Below are 15940 nucleotides of genomic sequence, written 5' to 3'. Positions count from 1 at the left end.
AATCCAGTTTTACTCTATATATATATATATATATATATATATATATATTATATATAATTGAAGGCATGTGAGAAACATCTACTTTGCATGATACTTATATTTTTAGAGTAAAACTGGATTTTTCAAGGCAGTGTTGAATTTATCATTACTATTATATAAAACGCGACTGTTTGTCTGTCCGTCCGTCCGTCCGTCCGTCCGTCCGTCCGTCCGTCCGTCCGTCTGTCCGCGAACTACTCATTCGTTAGTGGACCGAATTTTTACCACGAGTACATGAAATAGGGGTAGAATTTCCCGGGGAGTGCCATAAAGTATATAGTTTTTCGTTACCGATTTTCTGGAAAGCAATTTTTTTAATTTTTTTAATTTTTCTGTCTGATCGCGAACTACTCATTCGTTAGTGGATCGAATTTTTACCACGAGTACGTGAAATAGGGGTATAATTTTCCGGAGAGTGCCATAAAGTATATAATTTTTCATTATCGATTTTCTGGAAACCGGTTTTTCTAATTTTTCTAATTTTTAAGTCTGTCTGTCTCTGTCTGACTGTCTGACCGCAAACTACTCATTCGTTAGTGGACCGAATTTTTATCAAGGGTACATGAAATAGGGGTAGAATTTTCCGGGGAGTGCCATAAAGTGTATAGTTTTTCGTTACCGATTTTCTGGAAACCGATTTTTCTAATTTTTTTAATTTTTCGGGAAATAATCGACCGAATTTAAAAGAATTATATATGAAACAGAGGTAGAATTTTCCGGGGAGTGCTATAAAGTGTATAATTTTTCGTTACCGATCTTTTTGGAAATCGGTTACAAAATTTTTTCAATTTTTCGGAAATTAATTGACCGAATCTTAAAAAATTATATAATTTTTAATTTTTTTTCAATATTATTCTTTATCTATATGTATTTTATGTGTATACAGTCGGGTTTTATATTATAGTAGTTTTCATAACCGATTTTTATGAAACCGGTTTCCAAAAAATCGGTAACGAAAAACTATACACTTTATGGCACTCCCCGGGAAATTCTAATAATGATAATAATGTGTTTGATATACTTATAATACGAGCATCATTTTTTACCGTAGCTAAACAAATCTATATATATAAGTCACGTCTGTCTGTCTGTCTGTCTGTCTGTACGCGAACTACTCATTCGTTAGTGGACCGAATTTTTACCAAAATAATATGAAACAGGGGTAGAATTTCCCGGGGATAAAAATGTTGTGGCCATTTTTTTGCTACCGATTTTCTGGAAACCGATTTTTTTAATTCTTCTAATTTTTCGGGAAATAATTGACTGAATTTAAAAGAATTATATATGAAACAGGGGTAGAATTTTCCGGGGAGTACTATAAAGTGTATAATTTTTCGTTACCGATCTTTTTGAAAGCCGGTTACAAAATTATTTCAATTTTTGGGGAAATAATTGACCGAATCTAAAAAAATTGTGTATGAAGTAGGGGTAGAATTTTCCGGGGATTGCCATAAAGTGTATAATTTTTCGTTACCGATTTTTAGGGAAATTGGTATCAGAAAATTTTCCAATTTTTCGGAAATTAATTGACCGAATCTCAAACAATTGTATATGAAATAGAGGTAGAATTTTCTGGGGAGTGATATAAAGTGTATTATTTTTTGTTACCGATCTTTTTGGAAACCGGTTACAAAATTTTTCCAATTTCTCGGAAAATAATTGAATCTTAAAGAATTACATATGAAATAAAGGTAGAATTTCCCCGGGATTGCTATAAAATGTATAATTTTTCGTTACCGATTTTTTTGGAAACCGGTTACAAATTTTTTGAAATTTTTCGGGAATTAATTGACCAAATCTTAAAGAATTATATATGAAATAGCAGTCGTGTCAAAATTTTTTTAATTGTTGGAGGATAAGTTATTTTTTATTAATGGATAATTTTTCATTAATGAATTGATTTTCTTGAAACCGGTTACGAAGTTTTTCCAATTTTCCTAAAAAGGTTTTCGATTTTTGTTTAAAAAATGTAGGTACGTGATTGTTCTAATTTCCTCAAATTTTGAGATATTAGCTAAATTTTTTTAGATAATTTTTCGTTACTTTCTTAAAAACAATGCCCAAATTTTTCTAATTTTTCGGGGATGGCGAAGATGTGTGTAATTTTTCATAATCAATTTTTTGGAAACCGGTTTCAAAATTTTCTAATTTTTTTAGGATGGCTACGATGAGTTTATAGAAAAATTGCTAATAATAAAAAGGTTTTCCGATTTTTGCTCCAATTTCCGTAAATTTTGAGATCAAGCTAAATTTTTTTATGGATAATTTTTATAGATAATTTTTCGTTACCGATTTTTGTGAAAACCGGTTACAAAATTTTTCAAATTTCTCGGGAGTTAATTGATCGAATTTCAAAGAATTGTATATGAAATAAAGGTAGAATTTCCTGGGGTTTGCTATAAAGTGTATAATTTTTTGTTACCGATTTATTTGGGAACCGGTTACAAAATTTTTCCAATTTTTCGGGAATTAATTAACCAAATCTTAAAGAATTATATATGAAATAGGAGTCAAAATTTTTTTAATTTTTGGAGGATAAGTTTATTTTTTTATTAATGAATAATTTTTCATTAAGAATTGATTTTTTTGAAACCAGTGCCAAATTTTTCTAAGTTTTCGATGATTTCGAAAAAATAAAATAAAATAGAAGAAAATAAAAGAGAGTTAATAATGGTGGATCAACGGAGGGTAAAAACGCGCGAGGCACGAGCAAAAATAAAATTTAAAGACTTTAATATAAGGAATTACATTTTTGAAATATTTGACAATATGCTAATCTGCATCTATTATATTATCTATTATTTTTTATTAAAAAAAAAAAATTCGAAGAGATGTAGGTTAGAGTTTGAGGAGAAAGAATATCAAAGGTGCTCCTAATTAATGAGTGAGTTTGGGGAAAGGGGAATAGATTTTGAGCCCGCGCGAAGCGCGGGCGAAAAATCTAGTTAATAATATTTCGACAACTTGCAATTTTCGTAAATCGCGCCGATAACAAATTTATCTTTAAAATTAGAGATCATGAAATTGTTGCGAATATTTCAGACTATTGTCAGAATATTTCATGCAATTAAGAATTTAATAAGCGGCATTTATAGCATACATTTTTTATTTAATGCGATTGTTCCTTTATTATATTAATACTTCACAAGTTGTACCGCAAAACCGCGAGACTGTAAATTATCGTAAATTTCTCAAAAGTAATTTCCGCAGTTTGGGTGTAACATAATAACGATGATATATAGGTTTGCGATAAACTCACTATCATAAATTTCGATAAAATCGTCGCATATCAAATAACCGACGTGCAGCACATTCGCGCTGTTTAGCGATCAATAAAATCGCAGTTTAATTAATTTTATATAGATATACGTAAATATAGGTTACATGAAATGACCTTTTGCCAGACATGCAAACGGTTTCCCTGTAATATGCATGCAAGCCTTTCGTACGAGCCGAATTAAATCCACTCCAATGAATTTTTTAACATTCTATTCAAAATATTGTATATCGAATTATCAACTATCAGGGTACCATTTAAAATTTGACCAATTTCACAATTTGCGGTATGAATTAATATTTAATTTCTTCGGTGCATATCTTTCTTCGAAGCTCATACCTCGACTAAAAACATTTATACGAATCACCCGCGAAAGGGCAATACCCTACAATTCTGGCATATAGTAGGTTTTGAGAAAGCAAAAAGAGAAGAAAAGAAGGGGTAAAATTCATTCACCGGGACTTGACATCAAGAGAGAAAGAGAGAGAGAGAGAGAGAGAGAGAGAGAGAGAGAGAGAGAGAAGGGAAGCAAAAGTCGCAATTGGTGTTACGAAACGACACAGGTGAGGGTGCAGCGATAAATCAAGATAAACTTATGATAAACAAATTAGTCGGCGCGCGCTGCTGCCCTTTACTGGTGTTATTGTCTATCGTATATCTCGGTACAAATTACCGGCCGTCCTGAACACCGCGGGCTAACTGCTGTTCTTAGGTAGTCTTAGTGTTGCGTACACGTACGGGGGTAGAAGGATATTTGAGGGGTAACTCGGAATTAATGTACCACTTCCTCTCCTTTATGCAACCTCGTATTACACCGTATTAGAGCAGCTTTTCTACACGGAGTATGTCAAATGTAATAAATACAAATATTATAACAAGATATTTTTCAATAAAATTGAATTATTTCTTTATAGACATTATTCCTTACAAACATTTCTTAGAATCATTTCGTTTAAATATATTATTACAATGTAAATTCAATAATTATAATGTCTCAACGCTACAACAATTGCCATTCAAATTGTTATATAAATTATTTTAAGTGCAAAATGTACGTTGATCTATGTATCTCGAACAAATTGTTCTCTCGCTCGCTTCCCGAAGCCCGTTCTGATTGCGAGTTGTACGATAAAACGGTGCGGCGGGGCATCGCTCTAGCAAGAGTGAATAAGCGGAGGAGAAGCTAATTTTTTAAAGAGCACCGCGAAAAGGGAGTGCGAACAGGCAAAGCAACCCCGTCCGCGGCTACTCCGTCCTTTTCGTCTCCCCCCCCCCCGCTCACCAGCTCGCCGCCTCTCTGTCTCACGCTCGCTTTCTCTCGATTCGATCGCGCACGCAAGCTGTTGGAAGAGCCTCAAGCCTGCCAGCTCGTATTTCTCGCCCTCCAACAAGATACCAACCACCTCGGCGGCCCCATCCACGACTTTATATCACACCATGTCCCACAGGCATACGTTCGTATACGTGTTCACCCACACTCGCGCGCGTACCTTAACCGACAGCCACCCGCCGCGGCGCCGGCCGTGGCCGTGCGCGTGAGCATGAGCGAGCGTTGTAGCGCTACAAAGTGCTATCTGACTAACCATCTTGCTGATCCTTGGCCCGAGACGCCGAGCTCACGCGGATTGTGAGAGAGGGTGAGAGCGAGCGTAATGGGGTGGTGGTCCCTAAGTCACGGATAGCTTAGAACAGCGCCAGCTTAAAAACCTTCTTGTGCGCATCTATCTGAATTTACAGCGTTGCGACTACCAATAAATCCATCTACAGCCAAAAAATCTGTTGGGTGCACTGGTCATAGACTAATACCATCACATAATACAACACCAAATAGATGTGTTATAATACTGTTGTATGAACAAGGAATTTACTTAAGGAAAGAGCAATAAAAGAGGTAAATTAATACGACATGTATGATAAATAATTCATAATACTGATATAGATTGTTCCTGGAAAATTTAAGTACTATATAGTTAAACGCAAAACTTTTTTTTTTAATAATATTGTCACTTTGAATTAGTTAACGTTAAAAGAAAGTGTTGAAGCAATTGTGGTAGGAGAAAGAGGGTAGAATAAGAAAAAGTAGATAGAAATAAATGTTAAGGTTGCGTTAAAGTTATATGGAAGAAATATGAGAGAGTGTATAAGGTTACTTGTATAAACCAAGTCCACTTCTTAACTTAAGCTGAAGTAATAAAAATTGATTGATAATATTGTCACTATCAAACCACGCATATATCTCGAATGCGCAAAATTATAAAACAAAATGTAAAAATTTCAAAATGTTGCGTCGCCTGTACCGCTTCAAAGCGAAAATTAACGCTTTATGCCGATTTGAAGCAAATTAATAACCACGTGGTAATTACAAGAGTAATCACGGTGCCGAGAACGTTATCGAGCTTAACCATCGTTGTGGCTCTTGGCGCGAAACAAAGTGTCGGTGAGGAAAAGCCGGGATACGAAACCATATACGATTGTAGAGAGCTTAAACTGCGCGAACTCCGTCTCGAACTCCGCGGGCAACAAACGATTTCCGTCCCTTATACTTAGTCTGAATACTTAAAATACTTTGGTTTACTCTTCCGGTTTGCGTGATCTCCCTCGAACTTCATCGCTTCGCATCGTTTCTCATGGGATCATTCGATGAAAAGGTATTTCGCGAGGGGTAGTGCCGCGCGCCGCCGCCGCCGCGCCGTGTCATTGGAGAACGAGTTCTTTGAACCAGCGATGTCATTAATCAACGGAGCGCATTAACTCGTCAATTTTACAAGATCGAAGACCACGATTAACATAACACGATATTCATTATCGAACATAATAAAAGAAGCCTTGAAACTCTTTGCTCTGAAAAGAGCAAAAAGTAGATTCAAAGGGATCTATTAATCGCAGTTCTTAATTTTCTTAATTATGATTAGAATTGCAAATGATTTTAGAAGAATTATATATCTGAATTATCGATACACAAAGAGCATAACAATAATATGATATATTTTGCAAAAAATACTTTAATTTCTATTTCTAAATATTTTAAAACTGTAAATAGAGTATGTGTTGGATGGCATATTTAAACATTATTTCAACCACATGTGCGATTTACAATAGCTTTTGATATTCTTTAGCACATTGCACGTTAAATATTATAGAGAACGCAAATAAGTTATACTTTTTCATATCTTTTTATATGTCACATATCTCGCTCTTTTACGCGAAAGCATACTGATTATACTCACTGTACCTACATATCTGCGAAGTTGTGTCTATTCGTTGAGAAAAAGGTCCGAAGTGGATTGTACAACGAAAAAGCCCGCGCGCGTCCGGTAAGACCCAAGACTGCGCGAGGCCTCTCCTCAAATATTAGCGGAGGTTGCCGGGGTCTCCCTTTGAATCAGAATCCCTGAAATTTCTATAGCAAATAATCGGAGACAGCTGGCTCGATGCGAAATCAAGTAGCGTAATAATGCCCCGAGACTCTACGACGGGGAAAATAAAGCGAGAAAGGAAGTCGCGGCGGTTCCATTGAATTCGAGGACGTTCTCGCGGTCTCTTCCGTATATGTCAGTTATGTGGGAGTAAAATTAAATAAATTTTTACTTGTAGCTTATGCAATATTTATATCCACCTGAATATTTATCATTTAATTTATGAATCAATTTATCTCTCGATTATTATCATATGATGAAAGTTTCTACGCAATTATTCCCCAAATTTAAAAAAAAATGCGGGCGTTTATTATGAATCCACAATTTTCTCAGTTGTAGTCCTCAATGCAAAAGTAATATAAATTACAGAATAGTAAATATTATACCTTAACCGCATTCAATAAATCTATCCAAGTTAAATTTTTCTCAATGCACGAACACACAGCAAGGCAGATATGCATGTTTATTTTTAGTCCGCAATTCTTTATCTATTTTATTATTGCTGTACACCATATATGATGACACAAAATAAAAATTTCCCTCTCAACTATTTAAATGCAAGATATTTCAATATATAATAACGAAATAACTTTTAGATAAAATGCACGTAATAAATTTACAAGTGTACAGTTGCTCCATGAAAAAAGATATAGTTACTCCACGTTAATAATAAAACGTGAAATAATAAATATTACTCAACTTTTCCATTTCCAACTTTTAATTTTTAATATTTTATAAATTTTTGTTGCACTCGAATTAGTTATTTAATATACTTTGTTTCTTGCTATAATATCTAAACTTAATTGTAAAATCTCAAGTTAATAATATCTAATCTATTTACACAATTGAAAAAAAAATTTTAAATCTTGCAATACAATCAGAATGTTATGATTATAGCAAATACATTAGATTTATTATTTGAAATATCTTCTTTACCTAAATTGTTCAATTTCTGAGAAGTTGCGTTACGTCATACAACTGTGTTTAACACCCGACGGCAAATATTCGATTGCTAATTAAATAATTTTTCGCGCGCGAAATTTTATTCCACTTAGTTTGCAATAAAATTTGCGCAAAATAAAAGCGGCGGATACTTAACACGCTTACCGAGTGTAACTGGGTGGATTGGTCAATAAAGCGATATCAAGTTTTTCGGCCGGTCGTATCTCAACGCTTGGCAATTAACATCGTGACATGTTACCCCATTTTAACAACGGTGAAATGATACAAGATACTCGATAAATATGCTAATCGCGGCTTCGCGCACTCTTAAAATTCTCCATTCAGCGGTTGTAGATTCAGTTGTTATAGTGTCAGCTGCTCTCGCAATATACGATGAGACATACACGTACGAATACTCCCGTGATGCTCGGACAAAAAGTTGCCGAAGTTACATGATCTCGACACGAAAACTTGAATGACTTCAATATAAATCATATAATAATAAAACTTGCCATATGACCGTCATGACACGATAATATTGTATTAAAAATAATAAGAAATATGGCGGACTTTGTATCCAAAATAAGAAACTCTTCCTTTTAAACTATTTAAACTGTGAATGCATACAGAAATGATAAGTTTTCTGAACTAATGATTCAAAATTAACTGTCTATTAATTATCACATTAAATACATTTAAAAATATATTAGTAATAAGAATAATAGCCAATTAAGAATTTAAGCTTTTCAGGAAATGTGAGTGTGAGAGGGAGTTTTATGTATTAAAAACCTTTTGTACATTTCAAATATCACAATATTCAGTATCACTTTTAGTGTACTCAATATTACTTAACGTTTCTAAATTAGCAAATTTTAAATATTTAAGATTTAATAGAGCTGACAAATTATGTATTCTTTATTACAGATTATCCTTCTTATATGTATAGTTGCAAACAAAAGTATTGACTTAGTGCAAACGCTATTGTAAAATGATCTACCAAAGATATATCTTTGAGGAAAATGACAATAAAATGTTAATTTTTGTAAAAAGCTTTGTTTTTTGTTTGCATTTCATTACACGTTATAGGAATTAATATAAATGAATATGCAGTCACATGAAAGAAATAAAAACACTTCCCAAGAATGTTTCATCTTTCAACAAATCTATTAGCATAATGAATTATGTGTATTCTTGATTAATAAACATCACTACTGTTGCACATGACGCGAAATGTGATTACGTTTTTTGGTTAATAATAAAACCTATCGTCTTTTGTAAAACAAATCCTAATATTTTTTTTTACTATTTAGGTTCATTTTTAACTCGGTTACAAAATAACTACATGATAGAGTAACTATACATAAGATAAAGAAATGACATTGGGGGAAAGAAAAATTGTATTGAATTTAAAGTTGAAAACAGAGAATACCTAACACATTTACAAATTTCTATAGATAATTAAAAAAAATCGTTATACAAAATCCATAGGATTATCAAAAAATTTCAAAATAAAAAATTTGAGAAGTAATGAATAAAGTAAACGCCCACCTAAACTAAGTACAAAAAAAAAACAAAAAATTGTAAATATAGTAAGAGAAAATACATCACAGATTGTTACACAAATAAATGAAGAGTACGGTCAAAGCAATAATTCGAAAGTAATATGCAGAATTTTTTATAAAATTTGAATATAATTTGAAAGCCCAAAGAAAATTTTTTTTAAAGAAGCGTTTTTATTTTTTTCATGTAACTTTACTTTCATTTATATTAATTTATGTAATATATGTATAGTCAAATATAAGGCAAGGAATAAAAATACAGGTGAGCAGTTACCATTTTTTTCGAAGACCATTTTACAGTATCAATCACCCAATGTCAATATTTTTGTCCGTCACTGTATATACAGTATTCTTTATTTTTCCATATTTGTTCATGTTACGTGAAATGATATCGTCTTTCCCGCGCTGTTATGTAATCTAGCTGTTCTAATCCCCGATCCGAAGAATCTACGGTAGAGCGTAGCGGCCATCGAGGCAGCTTATGCCGCGGGAGAGCATTCGGCGATACAATGAATAAACAACGAAGCCGCGCGCGGTCGAGTGAACTCCGTGAACGAGACCTTATTGGGATATTAATCGCCGTACCAGGCGAACGCTCCGCGTCCCAGAGTGTTTGCACGAGGTTTGAAGAGGCTGCAACACCAAAGCTGCCTTGGCCTCGCTCTGCCCTCCGCGCCTCGCCGTGCTTTTAAGCACAACGAAACGCTCTTCGCGAGACCCCGGCTCCCGTGCCGTGCCGCGCGCGATGCTCGAAGGCCTTAAGTACTCGCTCGAATACACGGATGCTTCGGACGCACGCTCGAACGCGAAGTACTTTAGGTAGTAGCGCATAGGCCGGGTAGGCGAGCGGGCGAAAGAATCCTCGAAAATAATGGTCGTCGATGGCACAAGCACCGTGTTTATAAAACATGGACGGGGCAAACTAATTGTTCGTTAATTTCCAGTGGCACTTACCGCACCGTTACTGCTTCGACATGCATTTGTTTGTATCGTGCGCGCACATTGTTTTGACTACGCAAATTGTTACGCCCTACCATGATAATCGTCGAGGCGCTTTCGAATGCTAAATGTTTTTATCGCTAGCACGACACGTCCGTGTATATATGTATGTATGTATGCGCATACATCTGAATCATTACAAGAGGAAGAAATGAAGTGACAAATTGCTGTGTTTATATAGCGCAAATAGCCGAAGTAATTGTCGGTTAATCATGTTGCTCGCATCTTCTTCTGGAAAACACTCGTTGAAAAGTAAACTTGAATCTAATAAAGTTAATTGTTGTGTGTGGATAAAAAAAATTCAGTAACGAAACAATGAGATATGCTAAAATTTTATTGTATAATATTGTAGATGCAATAACAGTTCAATAATTCAAGAAAGAAAGAGAGAGAGAGAGAGAGAGAGAGAGAGAGAGAAAGAGAACGGAGAATAAGTATTATGGAATCACTAATTTCTGTATTATAAACGTTTGAATTTAATTCTTTTGTAAGTTTTTATTCCTCTCTCGACATGTTAATACTATTTTTTTATTATTACTAAAAATATTTATTTCATTATTCATAAAAGTCATAAGAAATTGAGATATATATAAAATTTCTACAACGTATGTATACAGACTTCTTAATACTTACTTTTACTTAAACTTTATTTTTGCATTCTGTTATATTTACAAACATATAATTAAAGATTCACGTTCAAAAATTCACTGTGTTATTAAAAGATAATTCAGCTCACAATTATTGTTGATTTTTGAACGTTTATATCCTTTTTGAATATATTTGGTTATTGCACGCGACACATCCCGCTTTTTTTTCAATGCGAGAGAATGAAGCTGCGACGCGACGGGCGTTTTAATCCATTTAGTACTCTCTGGATGCAGAAAAGCGGTATATATATCTTCGCTTTATCCGTTCATGCAATCTGGTTAATTATCCCAAGCTTTTGATCTCATATTCTACCCTTCGATTAATGAACTTCTGTGTTATAGACTTTGAGGACACAACTGCGTACACGACTGCGTTATGCACTCTCTACCGCAATCGAATTACTCTATTGCTAGACATATTTATCACATAAAAATCGATCAGAATTACGTATGCTTATCAGCGCGATTTTATAAAAACAACAATAATAATAATAGTAATTTTTTGTTATATGGCGCGAGGTGTTTAATATATGCGACTTACATGTATTGTTGTTTCTTTCTATTCTTGTTGTCACAAAGTTATGTAGATATATTTATTAATTTAATTATTTATTTGTATAATATTTAAATATAATAATAGTAAATGCTTATTGTATAAGTATGTAAGTGCTTATTAGTAAATAAATCTATTTATTTATTTATAAATATGTGTACATATTATACATACGTACGATTACTCGTTCAAATAACAGTAATAATAAAAAATGATATAATAAACTAAGACAATGAAAAATTTAGAAATAAAGAACATTGATTTTAAATCAAATGTTTTATTTGTTTAATTTTTAATTTTAAATCATTTATAATTTATATAAATCTGTATAATTTACTACTTAGGAAAGATCTACAAATTTAGTAATAACTTGAATAACGCAACATAAAAAATATAGAAGACTATAGCCAATTCGGTTGGACGCACCAGTGCGCACTCACAATCAGTGCACATTAAAGCCGTTGTACACAAATCAATATGTAAAGTATATGTTTAATATAAACAGGTTAAGTCACGAAATCCTTATTATTGTACTATTTCATAAAACATATATTGGGCATTTTATCAGTCGAAATATTTGCATTTTACTTTAATAAGTATTATAGACATTAAATCAGTGTACAATGACTTTAATGTGCACTGAATGCGCCCAACCTATTCACTATTACAATTATAATTCAATTCATTACCAATTTTTTAAGATAATAAAAAAACTGATTCTAAACTGTGTATGTTAATACTTACAGAAATTGTGAAAATGTCGCCGTTTAAACTGACCCCAGCAACACAGCTCACAACACAAATTTTTCTTTTTCTATAAGCCCGAAACACTTTCACCGACTTCCGATTAATTATCGAAAATCTAACATCGAATATACTTCAAGATTTGAATGAAATTCATTCTTATTAATCACGGTGTGGTTCTTCATACAGTTTTTCATACAGTCCTTAACAACTATACAAATTTATCGCGAATAATTTCAGATCACACGCATCGTGACGCGAATTAACGTCATCGAGTTCAAAAGATTTCATTTTCATTGCAAAAATGAATCTTTCGTGACGATTCGGTGTTCGACACTTCAGTAATTAACTTTACATAATCCTGACTGTCCGACGGCATCGTCAAGATCCGTTAATGTTTCAATCCACTATTCGTTTCACACATTCCATATTTATAATCACCAACAACATCCCGTTTATTAAACTAGTCCTTCCGTTTCATTTTTAATTTACTCCTAATCATCGAAACATAAATAGAATTTCTCTGGAGATAATCAATTAAGATTTGAAAGTTCAATCTCGAAGAATCATTCTATAGCAAGAGTGATGTTGTTTAAACATTATTATCGGTAAAATCTCAATTATCTTCGTGCACCGATATATCTTTTGCACCAATCGATCTCAAGATTGATTTTCCCCTTGCTCTTTCTCTCGATTTCTCTGTAAAATTCGATAAATTTTATCCGAAAGTTTTTAATCTCAAAACAGTGTCCAGTTGATTCACTGATCTCTGGTCAACGTCACATCCGATACACGACTCAGATCACTTCCGGAAGTATTCCCAATAGCAGTCTGGAATTGACGAATCCGACGATTCCCGATGGGATGGATCGTGGATGGATCGCGGCGACGACCCCGAGGCGACGATTAAAAACGCCGTTCGCCGCTGGTGAGGATGACGTGTGTGCGTCGCTTGCTAGCGAGCCGCGAGAAGGTTCCAGCTGCGCTGCGATGGGTGAAGGGAGCGAGGGAACGGGAGAAAGCCCAGCAGCAACCACCACTGGTGTGGGCGGTACGATAGGCGGAGCGATACGATGGCCCATCCTCGTTGCTCGACCGGCGTTATCCCATAAAATTTTTCATCCCCACGTTTCTCATCCCTCCGTATTCGCTCTTTCCCACTTTTACCTATCGCGGATGTCGCGGTGTAACTATTTCGTTTCTGTCTGCCGCGCGAGTTGCTCGAATTCACGGTGGATAGGGTAAGGTGCAATCGACATCAAAAGTGCAGACGAAGGATCGCTCTCCTCGCTTTCGAATTCGACACTTTGCATCGATCCCCTTTCGGAGTTCTGCTCCTTCTCGGTCTAATTCGTTCACTGCCACATCGACCACCACCGACCCATGACGGTTTTAAAAGCCGGATATCAGTGATATTCTCATGCATCGTCTCTTTTTAGAACTTGTGGTGTGATACCATGCTTTTTATCTTGGATCTTTGAACAATAGTAACAAAATAAATTACTTGTATTTCCTAAAGAAATTGTTATTTATCCCACAATACATTTTAAAATTATTAAAAGTTTTAATACATTTTTGTTAAGTCAATCAAAACAATTTGATTTATTCAATTTTGCAAATTCCTGATAAATAAATAATTTTTAGAAAATTTTTTCTAAAACCAGTGTTATAAATTACGTAAATATTTCTTACAAACGTTTTTCTACTTGTTTATAATTACTTGAAATTTTTTAAATTGTTCTTATTTATTTATTTATTTGTTGAAAGAAAGAAAGAAGAAGCAAACTCATAATCTTTATAATCTACCACTTATAATTATAATTATTCTTAGAACAGTTATATTTTACAGATATCAAATATATAATCTTTTTGAAGTGTCTTTATTTCGGGAATACATCATTATATATTTTCAAATCTTTGTTATATTTTTATATCTAGATTATTATTATTATTATTACATTTTTACTTTATATTTCTTTGCAAATATAATTTTATACAGGTATCTTTTTTAAGTTTGCAATTCTTAAACAATTGAAGCATGCCATATATCGATTCGTTATGAATAAATAATAATCTTACATATAATTATATATTGCAATATATATTATAAATATATATTGCTTTTATTATGTTTAAAAAATAGTGTATGTGTGGGTGTGTAGTATATATTGTATGCCATATATATACTACACACCGACACATACACTTTTTTTCAATATAATAAACGAAATATATATTTATGTATTATATTGTTACAAAAGACACATCGACATTATTATAAAGTTTGAAGTAATTGATTTTGTTTCAATAAGATTTAAAAAGAAAACAGTGTTACACAAAGGTTTAATTTTTATAATTAATTCAACTGCGTTAGATCACGCACTATACAATTTTTCCTGTTGTTTATAAAATTTATATTTTACTTTAGAATGATCCTATACCATCTCTAACCATTTGCCAACGTTAACAGAAAATTAAGGCACCAGGCAGATGCGGCAAATATCGGAATGAGAAAAATGGCTGGCACCTGGACGAACGTGGAAATCCAATTTTCTCCGGCAAAAACACGTGCAAAATGGAGCTGCAGTTACGGCGTTTACTATCACACCCACACGACCTCGACGCTTATTAAAAAAGTATTTATTTAGAAATAGCGGACGCGAAAGGTAAAAGCGTCGGCGGTGAAATGCATTGTAAAGGCAGCCCGTGAGAGGGGTGAGTTGCATCGGCCGCTCACAAGAAGTGTCGAATGAGAAGGATGTAGGAGAGAGAGAGAGAGAGAGAAAGAGAGAGAGAGAGAGAGTTCACGTGGAAAGGGAAGTAGATGGGATTTCGACCCCGTGAAGGATCGACGAATGGGGTGGCGAATGAATACCTAGTATGGATTCGCCGGGAACCAATAGCGGTGCGTGATGTCCTCCCTCGTTCGAGAGAGAAACGCCAATCGGGTGTTCTCGCCGTTGGCGTAACTCTTGGTAAGAAGAATGGTGAGGGATGAGAGGGGGGAAGGGGTGAAGGAGATAGGGGTGGCGGGACGGCTCGACGGCTCTACCTGCTTGCCCGGCTGATAAAGACAGACAGACTCCCCTGTCTTCCGTGCCAGATCATACCAGCTTTTGCTAAGACGGCGACTCCCGGTGTGTGGCACAACCACACCTCTACTACCGTCTCGGTAGCCACCTACCTCCACCGCTCACTTACACCCACTTTACCAGCAACGCCGCGATGCGCTTCGACGCCTTTCTTCGAATTACACCGTTGCCCTTTAAACATCGTCTCACCTCGCCTCGCTCCTTCCACCAGTATCAATGCCGCCCTCGCGTAATTAACTGAAGAGGAACACAAATTACGTTCCACCGATAGGTACGTCTTCATCGCTATGTAGATTCAAACGAATCCGAATCTCAAATGGTCTTGAAGACGACATCGAATGACTGCTTCAGAATATGTTGCTTCAATACGTTGTCTATATAATGTATGAAACCTATAATTTTCACTTAAATGAAGTACGTATATATCGCTTATTTTATTTTTTGCTCTTGGGTGATTCTCTTACCATATCGTAACACATATATGTTATGTATACGTAATCCTATTATTCTTATGAAAATTTGCATTCTTCCTCTATTAAACTTTATGTGAAAAGTACATATATCTTTCATTTTTGTATTGAATATTTAACTAAAATTCTCATTCATTAATAATTTTGCAAATTTATCTCAACATAATCTCGCAAATCCTATTGACAAATCTCAAACTGGCGA

The 15940-nt window shown here is 34.4% G+C and overlaps 1 protein-coding gene across 3 annotated transcripts in view; it reads right to left on the bottom strand.

Annotated features, from left to right (window-relative positions):
* The window catches only part of LOC139813326 (uncharacterized), a 42509-nt gene extending 29369 nt beyond the window's left edge, over positions 1-13140 (bottom strand). For all 3 annotated transcript variants that reach the window (XM_071778781.1, XM_071778782.1, XM_071778780.1), the window contains exon 1: positions 12177-13140. The gene's annotated coding sequence lies outside the window, so the exon portion shown is untranslated. The remainder of the gene's footprint in view (positions 1-12176) is intronic.
* Positions 13141-15940: the final 2800 nt, after the last annotated feature.

This window comes from Temnothorax longispinosus, chromosome 5, assembly GCF_030848805.1.
Source record: "Temnothorax longispinosus isolate EJ_2023e chromosome 5, Tlon_JGU_v1, whole genome shotgun sequence".
Lineage (NCBI taxonomy): Eukaryota > Metazoa > Arthropoda > Insecta > Hymenoptera > Formicidae > Temnothorax > Temnothorax longispinosus.
Note: the sequence above shows the minus strand (reverse complement) of the source record. Positions and strands in the feature narration are given on the sequence as shown.